This window comes from Anolis carolinensis, chromosome 4 (genome assembly GCF_035594765.1).
Source record: "Anolis carolinensis isolate JA03-04 chromosome 4, rAnoCar3.1.pri, whole genome shotgun sequence".
Taxonomy (NCBI): Eukaryota; Metazoa; Chordata; class Lepidosauria; order Squamata; family Dactyloidae; genus Anolis; species Anolis carolinensis.
In genome coordinates this window covers 94,274,491-94,285,644 of record NC_085844.1, presented here as the reverse complement: position 1 = coordinate 94,285,644, position 11,154 = coordinate 94,274,491, and the positions used below count along the sequence as shown (strand labels likewise).

General features: G+C 39.7%; 1 long non-coding RNA gene across 1 annotated transcript; it reads right to left on the bottom strand.

The window, feature by feature from the left end:
• Positions 1–572: 572 nt before the first annotated feature.
• Positions 573–10,840, bottom strand: LOC134299019 (uncharacterized). The gene is made up of 3 exons (XR_010006180.1): positions 10,339–10,840; positions 5,385–5,417; positions 573–3,053 (listed from the first exon to the last, which is right to left on the bottom strand). It is a non-coding gene; the product is annotated as an uncharacterized LOC134299019 (long non-coding RNA).
• Positions 10,841–11,154: the final 314 nt, after the last annotated feature.

Here is an 11,154-nt window from a genome sequence, read left to right as displayed (position 1 = left end):
TTTTGAAAGAAACAATTATAAGATATGGGTTAAATGGTAGGAATTTGTACGGCAGGATCACCAAAATGGAGATTCACATGCGATGCTGTGAGTAGAGGAATATTGTGGTGTTTTTAAACCTAAAACATTATAGTCAAGTGATCCTATGAATAATATCCCAAGATTACTTCATTGGTGAGGAACTTCTGGGCGTGATATACTAGTAACTCAATAGGTTGACTAACAACAAAGTCACCCTTAGTTCACATTAAGAAAAATATAAAATGATCAATATCTAATAAATAAATTGTCTAAGCATCTAGATATAGTCCCTACTATCATAGAGTTTAGAAACAGCTGAAATAATTGAAAATTTCTGTAGATCATTGGATTGTTGGATTCTTCAGCAAGTACAAGTTACAGCCAAGTTGATACAATGTGTGCTTCCAATATGGGAGCAGGAGGAGAAGGGAGTCTTACATTTCATATCCTAGTGAGGATGATGGAGTCCAGGATACTAGTGGATTATGTAGTTGGTCAGGAGTAAACCAAAGACCAATCAGGAATATTTATTTGTTTATTTACAGCATTTATATTCCCCTTCTCACTCCGAAGGGGACTCAGGGCGGATCACATTACACATATAGGCAAACATTCAATGCCTTTTAACATAGAACAAAGACAAGACAAACATAGGCTCTGAGCAGGCCTTGAACTCATGACCTCCTGGTTAGAGTGATTCATTGCAGGTGGTTGCAGCTGGCTTGCTCTCCAGCCTGCGCCACAGCCCGGGCCTTTGATTGGTTCTGGTTCTTTGATTGGAATATTGATTGGTTCTGGTGCCCTTCCAAGACAAAGAGTTTCCCTGTGTAGGTTTTGGCCAGTTTCCAACTGTGATTTCTCCACGTGTCCTTCCAAGGCTTACTATTTTCCATTGTGACCAATCATCCTGATTTACCAAAATTAATGATGGGGAGTGTAGGCCAGCATGACAGGGGAGGGCTACAGTGGAAGAAAATGTTAACCAGCACAAAAATGGCCATGCTGCACTTACTCCTTGCTTACACTAATTTTGCGTCATAGTTTATTGTTTGTGTATTATTTGGTTCTTTTGATTTATTGAAGTTAATTATTACTATATTGTTTCTGTAGCATGTATGTTAAGCAGAATCAGAAGTACCATCCATGAATACCAAACACAGTTAAACCAGAATGTGAAAGATGACATAGAGTGGCTCCATGACAAATTTAAAGTGCAGTATCAGCAAAGCCATACTTGCAAAATGAGTCACTTGTGAGATTTGCCTCCTGTGTCAGGTTCTATAATTTGGGCTAAACAGATTGGCCGGTAGCTCATAATTTACACGAAGTGTGTTGAAGGTGTTCTTGGGAAGGGTTGGAAGAATCATGTTGAAGGCCAGAAATAAGATGGAGACAGCTTCCGTATGAAGCTCAATACTCAAGAAATATTTGATGATTTGGCCAGGAAGGTTCAGCAACGTAACCTTTGTGTCTCTGGTCACATTTTCACCAGTGAAAGCACTTGTGTCAGAGGCCGAACAGGTAATGTCCTCAAACTAAAAGCCAACTTTTTCCCAGAAATAACCACACTTTCCAAGGAAGTCCATAATCTTAAGTGGCTAGGGTTCCGTGTTCCTCTTGCAATAGTCAACAAAGCTCACCAAGCAAACCAGTTATACCCTTTTGCGGTTTCTCTGATTGAAAATGTCTGCACATATGAGCAAACCTGTGAAAAGGTGAATGTATAATATTCTCTAGAAAGAAAAGAGTGGATCTCCGTAAGGGATCCTAAGCCCAGTTTCAATGGAGTAGGAATATGTCTGCCACACCTCTAGGTAGCTGGATGCAGATAGAAGGCACTTGATTGGTTCATGTTCGGACTTTGCTTTGTAAGTTCACTTGCATGTGCATCTGCTTACTAAGCTTCTAGGAGATACTTGTTTTGCCCATATTTTAAGGAATATTCTTATTCATGATATCCAAGTATTTAAACCACTAAAGGGCAGAAATTTAATAATTAGTCAGTCACTTGATTTATTATAAGAGCTGATAGCAGATATCACAATTTTAATCTATTCTTTAGAGCTCTCTCTGATATACTGAGGACTCTTATAAGTATCATAATTACCCAGTTCTACAGATTTTGCATCTAAAAGATTACTGTAGACAGAAATTCTTGTAAAGCAGTAATTCTTGTAATTAGAGTTTGTACTCACTCATTTTAACCTTAATATGTAGCTCAAAGCTCAAATGGAGTCACTCCTAGTTCAGTGCCTCAAAGCTAATGGTCCACTTGGAAAGAATAACTATACGACTTTTTAGTTTTTCCTTCTTCACAACCCTCCTCTTCCAGTGCTGTGATTCAGTCATTGTCCTCTGTTTATGTTAGTGCAGCTGAACCTTTACTGTTTTTCTAACAGAATACAGATTGGAAATGCTAGGTTTTACAACCTCACAATGTAATGCACGGTTAATCAGAGAAAGATTGGATGGCCTGCCATTATCCTGTAGTTTCAACTAAATTTAATCCAGTGTTGAGAACAGTACATCCTTTGCTAGTAAATACTACAAGCATATGCCTGTGGCTGAAATTATGGATTTTCTTTCAGTATTCATCTGTGGGGAAGGCAAAAGACAAGCTTGTTCTTGTTTGTACTCACAAACTTCACTATCTCCATAACTATGACCTATAACATCAGTAAAACACAGCCAAAAGGTATCAGTGTCAGTCCCCTCCTCTGTTTCACATTCTTAATCAATATCTACTTTAATAAATTCTGTTTTGAATTATCCCCACCTAACCTTGCCAGTTCCTTCATGGTTAGGTTACCTGACTCCTAGACCATCGTATAGTTCTCAGGTCCAATTCTTCACTTATTTCTTACACAATTTCCTTGGCAGTATAATATTTTATTGCTGGGGGGAAAAGCAAGAAAGTTCTTCCCGATTTTTGCATTTCCAGGGTGATGAGCAAAAGGGTGATTGCTGCTCCAGCACTAGGAAGTAGGGTATCTCTCAGCTATTCTGAGTAGCTCATAGGGGAGAATGTTCACCTACAAGTGAAAAAAAGAGGACATGAACACAAGTAAAAGAAGTTCTTTTCACAAATGTAGTGATATGAAAATTATCAAACTGTCATGACATGAGTTTAATTACTCTAGAATATATTCGTTGTAAGAGTTGTTTTTGGGATGAGTGGGATGGTGGTGGTGGATTATATTGAATACCAATCCAAGTTGATGCTTTCTTATCCATTTTCATATACCCAACAATAAGGAGTGAATGGGAAGGATAAAGTCACATTCAGGAGTCATGTTCATTCCCATTTTTTGACTTTTTTGTGGACCTTATCTAGAAAAGGTGCATAGCCTAAGCCACAGATCTCGGGGACAAACACTGGTTGGCACACAGGGTTCCCTTTATTTAATTTTCCCAGCAAAGCATTATTCCAGGACATCTGAAGACCAAAGTGGCTCTGAACTGGATTATTATAAGGAAAAATAAAACAGCACTCAAAGGAAGTAGTCACTAATACCTGCATTGATGTTTCCATCATGTGCAAATGGGTTAAAATATTTTACAACTATTTTGGAAACATCTGAAGATGAATTTGAGACAAAGACAAAACAAAATAAGCTTTCAATAATAAAAATAAATAGCATTCCAAAATTAAAAATTCAATTTCTTGTAGACTTGAATCTGTCAAATGGTAAGAAAATATGATATATTAGATAGAGATATTGAGGAATATCAATCCACACTTGCAAATAGTCATACACTGTTGACTTTTGGGTGGATAAACATGTCACTCCTGTGTTCTGTATAAATCAGAGTGCATTTCAGTGTGCCGTAAATGTTAAACAAGAGTAACAACAGTAGAGTATTTTCTGTACATGTTATTTAGTCATTTACATGACACATTACATCTACATTGTTTGTGGAAAAATGAGAAAAAATGAGGGAAAACAGGAATATTGTACTTAAATGTCAACAAACTACTTTGCCCTTGGGTACAGTTTTGCTTAGAGAGTAATAACTACATATATGATCCTGAATCTATAAATGAAACCTTTGTTTTTTTATAGCATTTTGATATTGCCATATGAAACTGATGTTTGGCCAGGAATACACCAGATTAAAAAAAAATTATTAAATAACAAAAAATTAGGTAAGCATAGGAATAATATATATTCTAAATCAGGTTATAATCCACCAAACCAAATACACCCTCAAAGCCATTTATTGTGGCCTACAGCACCTTTTATCCTCTATTATTTTGCCCAACAGCAAAACTAAGACATTTTGTGATCTTCCAGTGGAGCACCACTCATCATTGATTGCATTCAGATTCAATATTAAATCCAGTATAAATTCATGTGCTGATGCAGTTTTTCGAACTAAATATATATTTATTCTGAAGGTAATGCCTTCCATGTCATAACCATTAACAACTTGAGACATATGCAAATACATAAATGTGTATTTTTTTTCTACAATATGGTACTATTCACAATAGTCTCCAATAGTGGAGACTATTGGTGCCATCTTTCAACCCACTTTTCAAACCCACATTAGGAGAAAATGGGATACTCTTTGGTCTAGCATCAGACAGCTTCTTTCACTCCACTTATATCATTGAAACACCATCCCCGAAAAATTTCCATCATTCAACTAAAAGAATAAAAGTCTGTGGATGTAGATCATGATTGTAAGGTGGATGTAGCAACACTGCCTAGCCCATTTCTGCAAGAACCTGTGATGTTGTCAAAGAAGTGGTGTCATGCATTATCATGGCATGACTGAAATGTTTCTGTGACTTTTTCTTACTGATGACTTCTTGAAGTTTCTGCAGTGATAGTTTTTCAATTGGTTTTTAGTTATTGCCCCATAGTCAAGTAAATCAAGGAAAAAATACCGCAGAAAACATTAAGTATCTTTTGTGTTTAACACTGGCTTTTGAATGCCTATTTTAGGAGTGGGATGCTGCCATTCCATGGGTTGGTTTTTGGTCTATGAGTCATGCAGGTATGCCCAGGCCTCATAACTTGTGCAACATTACATTGGGTTACAGCAATTGGGTTAAAACACAGGGTAAATGTATTACTATTGGCTGAGAATATTTTGAATAGTACCGTGTCGCAGACAAGAGTTACTTTACACACATATTTAGTTGCATATATCTCATTTTGCTAATAAAGGAGCTGTGTCCTGGCAGGCATTACTTTCAGTATGACTCTCATATCTGTAATATACACATATACACACATAGACTTCTTTGTTATAAACATTTTTTGTGTGTACATGGAACATCATCAAGAACGTTATGACAACCGTACAGAGAGAGAGCAAACATGCTAGTCGTATTCCTAGGAAGAACAACTTACTTTCTTGCTTCCTTCTTTGGCAGTTCGAAGCTGCTGCAGATTGAAGAATATAGGAATAAGCATCTTTTGACCACAAACAGATGGGCTTGATAAAGAAAATGTCAGCAAAAATACCAAAGCAATGTGTCACAGCAGTTTTCTGACAGATAGAGGGGAAAGGTAGAAAAATGTTCTATCATGTCCAACAAGGTGTTCTTTTTGAGATTTAAAGATCACTGTGCAACTTTAAACGTGTTTGTCACTTTGACTCTGACTGGAACTATCTAGAGCTTCACAAGAACTTTATCAGCTCGGCAGAGGGGGGGCACGGGGGAAAGAAAGAAGCCCATTCCCATTTATCTCAGCCAGGTTCCCTTCAAAGCCAACAAATAAATTACAGTGTACATTTGATACAAATTGATTTCTTAACTCAAATAACAATGTTGTCCTCCCAGCCAGGCCATGTGTCACTCATTCGTGAGCCTGAGTGAAAGGCTCAATCTGTCTGTCTGACAGAAACAGGCCTTGACGCGTTTCACCAAGGAATGCTAATAATCCAGGCCTGGCCTGGGCCTTTGTGGGCCGGCCATGATAAGGAAAATCAGCCCGTCCTGTCAAATGGCGTGAAGGCCCGATCGGCGTTTGTTCCCACAACACTAACATCGGCCTTGGAGTTGCTGTCCTATTTCATGTCGTAAATGAGAGGAAAATAAGAAGCCCCAGCCACTGTGGTTAAGATGCCAATGTGACTATGATGAAGCTGAAGTGAAAAGGAAAACCCCATTGAATATCTTGAGCTGATCTTATCAGCCGCAGGAGAAATGAGATATTGGCAGGGGCTGTTGAGTTTCTCACAGCTGAGCAGGTTAATAAGGTTGGGAGGCAGGCCACAGGCTAATTGGATTTGCCTTGGCTTGATAAACAGTGGCAGACCTATTGCCAGAAAGCCAGAGACAATACAGCTCTCCTCCCCGACGCTTGCTTTGTTTCTTTTTTAAAGCCTTAGTGAAGCAAACGCTTCTTTCTTTTCTTCTTTTTTTCAAGTTAAAGGTATCTTCCGAAATTCCCAGATGAAGAGGCCAGCCAAGTCAAACTAAGAAACAGTAGTTGCTGAGTGTTCTGATTTTAATCAAACAGCATTTAACCCGCCTGACCCTCCAAAGTCAGTTCACATCAAAACAGAACAGCAAGGAGAGCTAACAAGAAACAGAAAAAAATAACAGCCAATGGGCAGTTGGGAAGATAGAGAATATACCAATGCAGGGGCAAGCTGCAATGACTCGTTCTCACAATCCCGTTGAGATTTACCAAGGTTATTTGCATGAGCCTGACCCATGGTTGGGGCACATAACTTCATCAATGTAAGAATTTTGTTGTTTATTTATAAATTTATTATGGCTTTGTGGCAATTCTTTTTACTCTCAGTTCTTCCTTCCAGTGCACCCGATTTACACAGTGAATGCATCTGTACAGTTAGTTTCATTTTGTATGTGTCATTTTTTGAAAGAATTGATTAGCAAAAACCTCACGCTATTTCAGCTTGAGCTTTTGTCGGGTGATTTTTCAGAAAAAAGATGGACAGGTCACATGAATGACTGGCAGAATTTATTTCACATTTGCCACAAATACAAATGGTTTGGTTTGCATAATTTCTTCAGGTGTTAAAATAAACATGGGTCTAGTTGGATCAGGAAACTGGTATAATTTTCAGTTCTTTCCCAATCCGTTTTCTTCTGCCTTGGTTTTCTCAGAGTTCTAATCATAAATAGCCAAGCTGGAGCAGGGTTCTCTTCACAGTGGAGCATTTCACAATGTCAAATAGCTCCACACTTCTGGCTTTTTACTGATTCATTGTGATGGATGGGACCTTCCATCCATTACATGTCATGCTTTACTTCTGAGACTGGAGGTGTATTCAGACACATACTACCAGATGATACAGATACCCCTATTATCTTTTATTCTAGGCTAGTGGCATCAATGACAATGAAACAACTATGCACAGATTGATTAATGAAGCTTTTGCTATTTTTGAAGGAAAAAGTTCACAGCTATGTACTTTTGCAGTCTAGATAAACCACTTGATATTTTCCTCTAACCAATGCTTTCCATTTTTGCCTCACTGAACAAATTGTTGGACCATTGTGTTAAATGTTTACAGCTACAAACTCACAAGTAAGCCTAAGACATTGATTGCAAACACTGATTCATTAATCTACCCAGAGGTACAGAATACCAGACTCTCTAAACTATAAAACACAATCTAGCATTTGCAGTTTAGCATTGGCAAAGTTGCTAATGTTGACCAGCCCTTCCATCACAATTCTCACACACCCAGGTCTCTGGTGCTTTTCCCTCTGCATATCCAAATAGTGTAACAGCTGTCTGAGGAGTCAGATGAAGTTAATAGTAATAAGTAATAATAAACTTTATTTATATTCCGCCCTCTCTCACTCCAAGGGGAGTTAGGGCGGATTACAACAAAAGATGGCAAACATTCAATGCCAGATCCAATACACAGATAGAAACATAAAGCAATCAAGTATTCTACATCTAACATTATAGACATTGAACATAAATCATAAACAACACTTAACATTCTTTTAAAATTATTAAAATGTAATACAGCCAATGGAGCCAGTGAGATCAACTAAGTCAAGTAAACCAAAAACCAAGAGTCAGTATGATGACAAATTCGGAACAGGACTATTGAGTGAATGTAAACGTCTAATCATCCTCTTTTATGTATGCAGTGTACAAAAAAGGTTTTTATTTTTTTTGAAGGAGAAGAGGGAGGGGGTATTTTTTTTAGGGAGGGAATTCCAGAGGTGGGGGGCAATCAAGGAGAATCTCTCATTCCCACCAGTTGTGCTGGAGCCCCTGGTGGTGTAGCGGATTAAAGCCTTGTGACTTGAAGGTTGGGTTGCTGATCTGAAAGCTGCCAGGTTCGAATCCCACCCGGGGAGAGCGCAGATGAGCTCCCTCTATCAGCCCCAGCTCCATGCGGGGACATGAGAGAAGCCCTTCACAAGGATGACAAAAACATCAAAACATCCCATGGGCAATGTCCTTGCAACTTGTTCCCCGTCATTCAGTCTACCACTGATGACAAACACCAGTTTAGGACCAGGATGATATCCTTGGTATTGGATGGAAGTGAGTAATGGAGATAGGTGTAATCAGCATACATTTGACACCGAATTCCAAAACTCCGAATCATTTCTACCAGCGGTTTCATGTAATAAAACCGTTAATAAAGCTGTGCTGAATTTTTCTTCTTCAAGGAAAGTGATAGTCTACTAAGAATCCTAACGGACAAAAGGATGGTAGATGCCATATCTCTGCAGAAAGAGAAGGCCATTACACTTTGCCTGCCTCAGTTCTTTCTTCCATCTGTTATCCTTTCTTCTTTTTTTAAGCAGTAAAGGCTGGCATGCAGTGACAGACTTTATATTTCTAGGCGTGAAGATCACTGCAGATGCAAACTGCAGCCAGGAAATCAGAAAACGTTTACTTCTTGGGAGGAGAGCAATGGCCAACCTTGACAAAATAGTGAAGAGCAGAGACATCACACTGGCAACGAAGGTCCGCATAGTCAAAGCAATGGTATTCCCCATAGTAACCTATGGATGTGAGAGCTGGACCATAAGGAAGGCTGAGCAAAGGAAGATAGACACTTTTGAACTCTGGTGTTGGAGGAAAATCCTGAGAGTGCCTTGGACCGCAAGAAGATCCAACCAGTCCATCCTCCAGGAACTAATGCCCGACTGCTCACTGGAGGGAAGGATATTAGAGGCAAAGCTGAAGTATTTTGGCCACATAATGAGAAGACAGGAAAGCTTGGAAAAGATCACGATGCTGGGGAAAATGGAAGGAAAAAGGAAGAGAGGCCGACCAAGGGCAAGATGGATGGACGGTATCCTTGAAGTGACTGGCTTGACCTTGAAGGAACTGGGGGCGGCAACGGTCGACGGGGAGCTCTGGCATAGACTGGTCCATGAGGTCACGAAGAGTCAGAAACGACTAAACGACTGAACAGCAGCAGCAAAGGCTGGCATCAATAATAACATTTTCATTTTTTCCCTTATACCAGCATCATCTTTATCAACCTTCTCTTTAGGAATGACAGGAAATTGGTAAATTATTTCATCATCTCCTTCTTCATCATAATCAGGAAGCAGCACTCTATTGAAAATTGACAGACAGCTTCATATGGCCCAGTTCGTTGTTGTGCTAAGCATGTACCTGTACTAAATGCTCTCTTTCGATCTTCTTGTGTCGGTCAGTTCAGGAATCTTTACTAACATAAAAATTCATAAATCTGTAGCTTCTTTGTGCTAAAAGTAAGCCAAAGGTAAATGAACCTTACCCTAAATGTCCCCCCACATCACCTAATAGTCTAGACTAGGTTGGCCGTGCACTTTGGCAAAGCAGAAGCATATTTTCCCTAGTACATTGGTTCATATTCATAACTTTACAACTACAGGATCAAGTGGCATCTTGTATGAATTAATCAATCGTGATACCTAGAGCATGACAGATGGAACTTTCAAGACACAAAGATTCCTACTGGACAAAATTCAGACTTTTTTTTGCTGATTCAGGGCCCAGCTACCCTGACCATATAATGCAGGTTCAAGACAATTCAAAGCTGTTGCAGCTACAAAATGCATGCCACCAATGTGTGCTGCAGCACAGATTAAAGGTGTTACAGTACATTAAAGAAAGTCACAGGAAAGTCCAAGTTAAACACTTTAATGCACTGCAGCAGATCCAATATATCCCAGATCTCAGGGTGAAATGGCTTCCGCAAAATGTGAAGCACATTGTAGAAGCCCATTTTCATTAATTTGGAATGCAGGATGAAGGGATTGCCAAAAATGCCCCAGATACATGGTTAGGCAGCAGGGGACTAACTGGCCTCCTAGGATGGTAATAAATTACTTCCACTCCTTTCACACACACTTTTTTTTACCTCCTATGCTTCCAGAATGCTGGTGCACCTCTCTCCCGGAAATCGGAGGGGGAACCTGCAGAGCATATTGAGAACAGAGTTCGTGATTAATGTACTTGCCTTCCTGACCTCAAACCAGTTCCAGACCTGTCAATCTAATCACAGTGAAAATGAGTCCTTCCATACTGGTCCCAAATTAACCTCATACTCGCAGTCTTAGCCAATCAGGAATCACATAAACTATGTGATATATGACAATCACTGTATTCATATATTTGTTTTAATTCACCCTGGTGACATCCTGCTTTGTGTATTGTAAGATGTTCTATGTGAGACTTCCTTTGAAGAGTGTTCAGAAACTTCATTAGGTGCAAAGAAGTGGTGCTAGACTGTTAACTGGCTTTTGGTATAGGGAACTCTGTTGCCCCAACTCCCCCATTCGATGTTAAGCTGCTAATGTTTGCACAGTGCACCCATGATGGCCAGGAGCTCACATGGAGTTTTGCAACCAGCAGCAAGGGGCAGCATGGGCATGATCCATCCCTTTTTCCTTATTATGATAAGTGCAGGGAAAATATGATGGTGGAGGTGCACCATGTATACAGCGGATCTGTCCAAATATTACCCAGTTCAGTTCTCCACACTGCTCTGAAGCTGTGGGAAGGAGCGGCCCTAGGTTTTTCCAGGTGGTAAGCCAACCTAGGGCTGCACGCCCCCTGCCTGAAATTGTGCCCCCCATCCCAAACTTACTGGCAGGCGGTGGGCGGCGGCGACCATTGGGTCACTCGCCACAGAACCAGGAAGTAGCTTGTACTCTCATGAGCTTGTATTCTCATG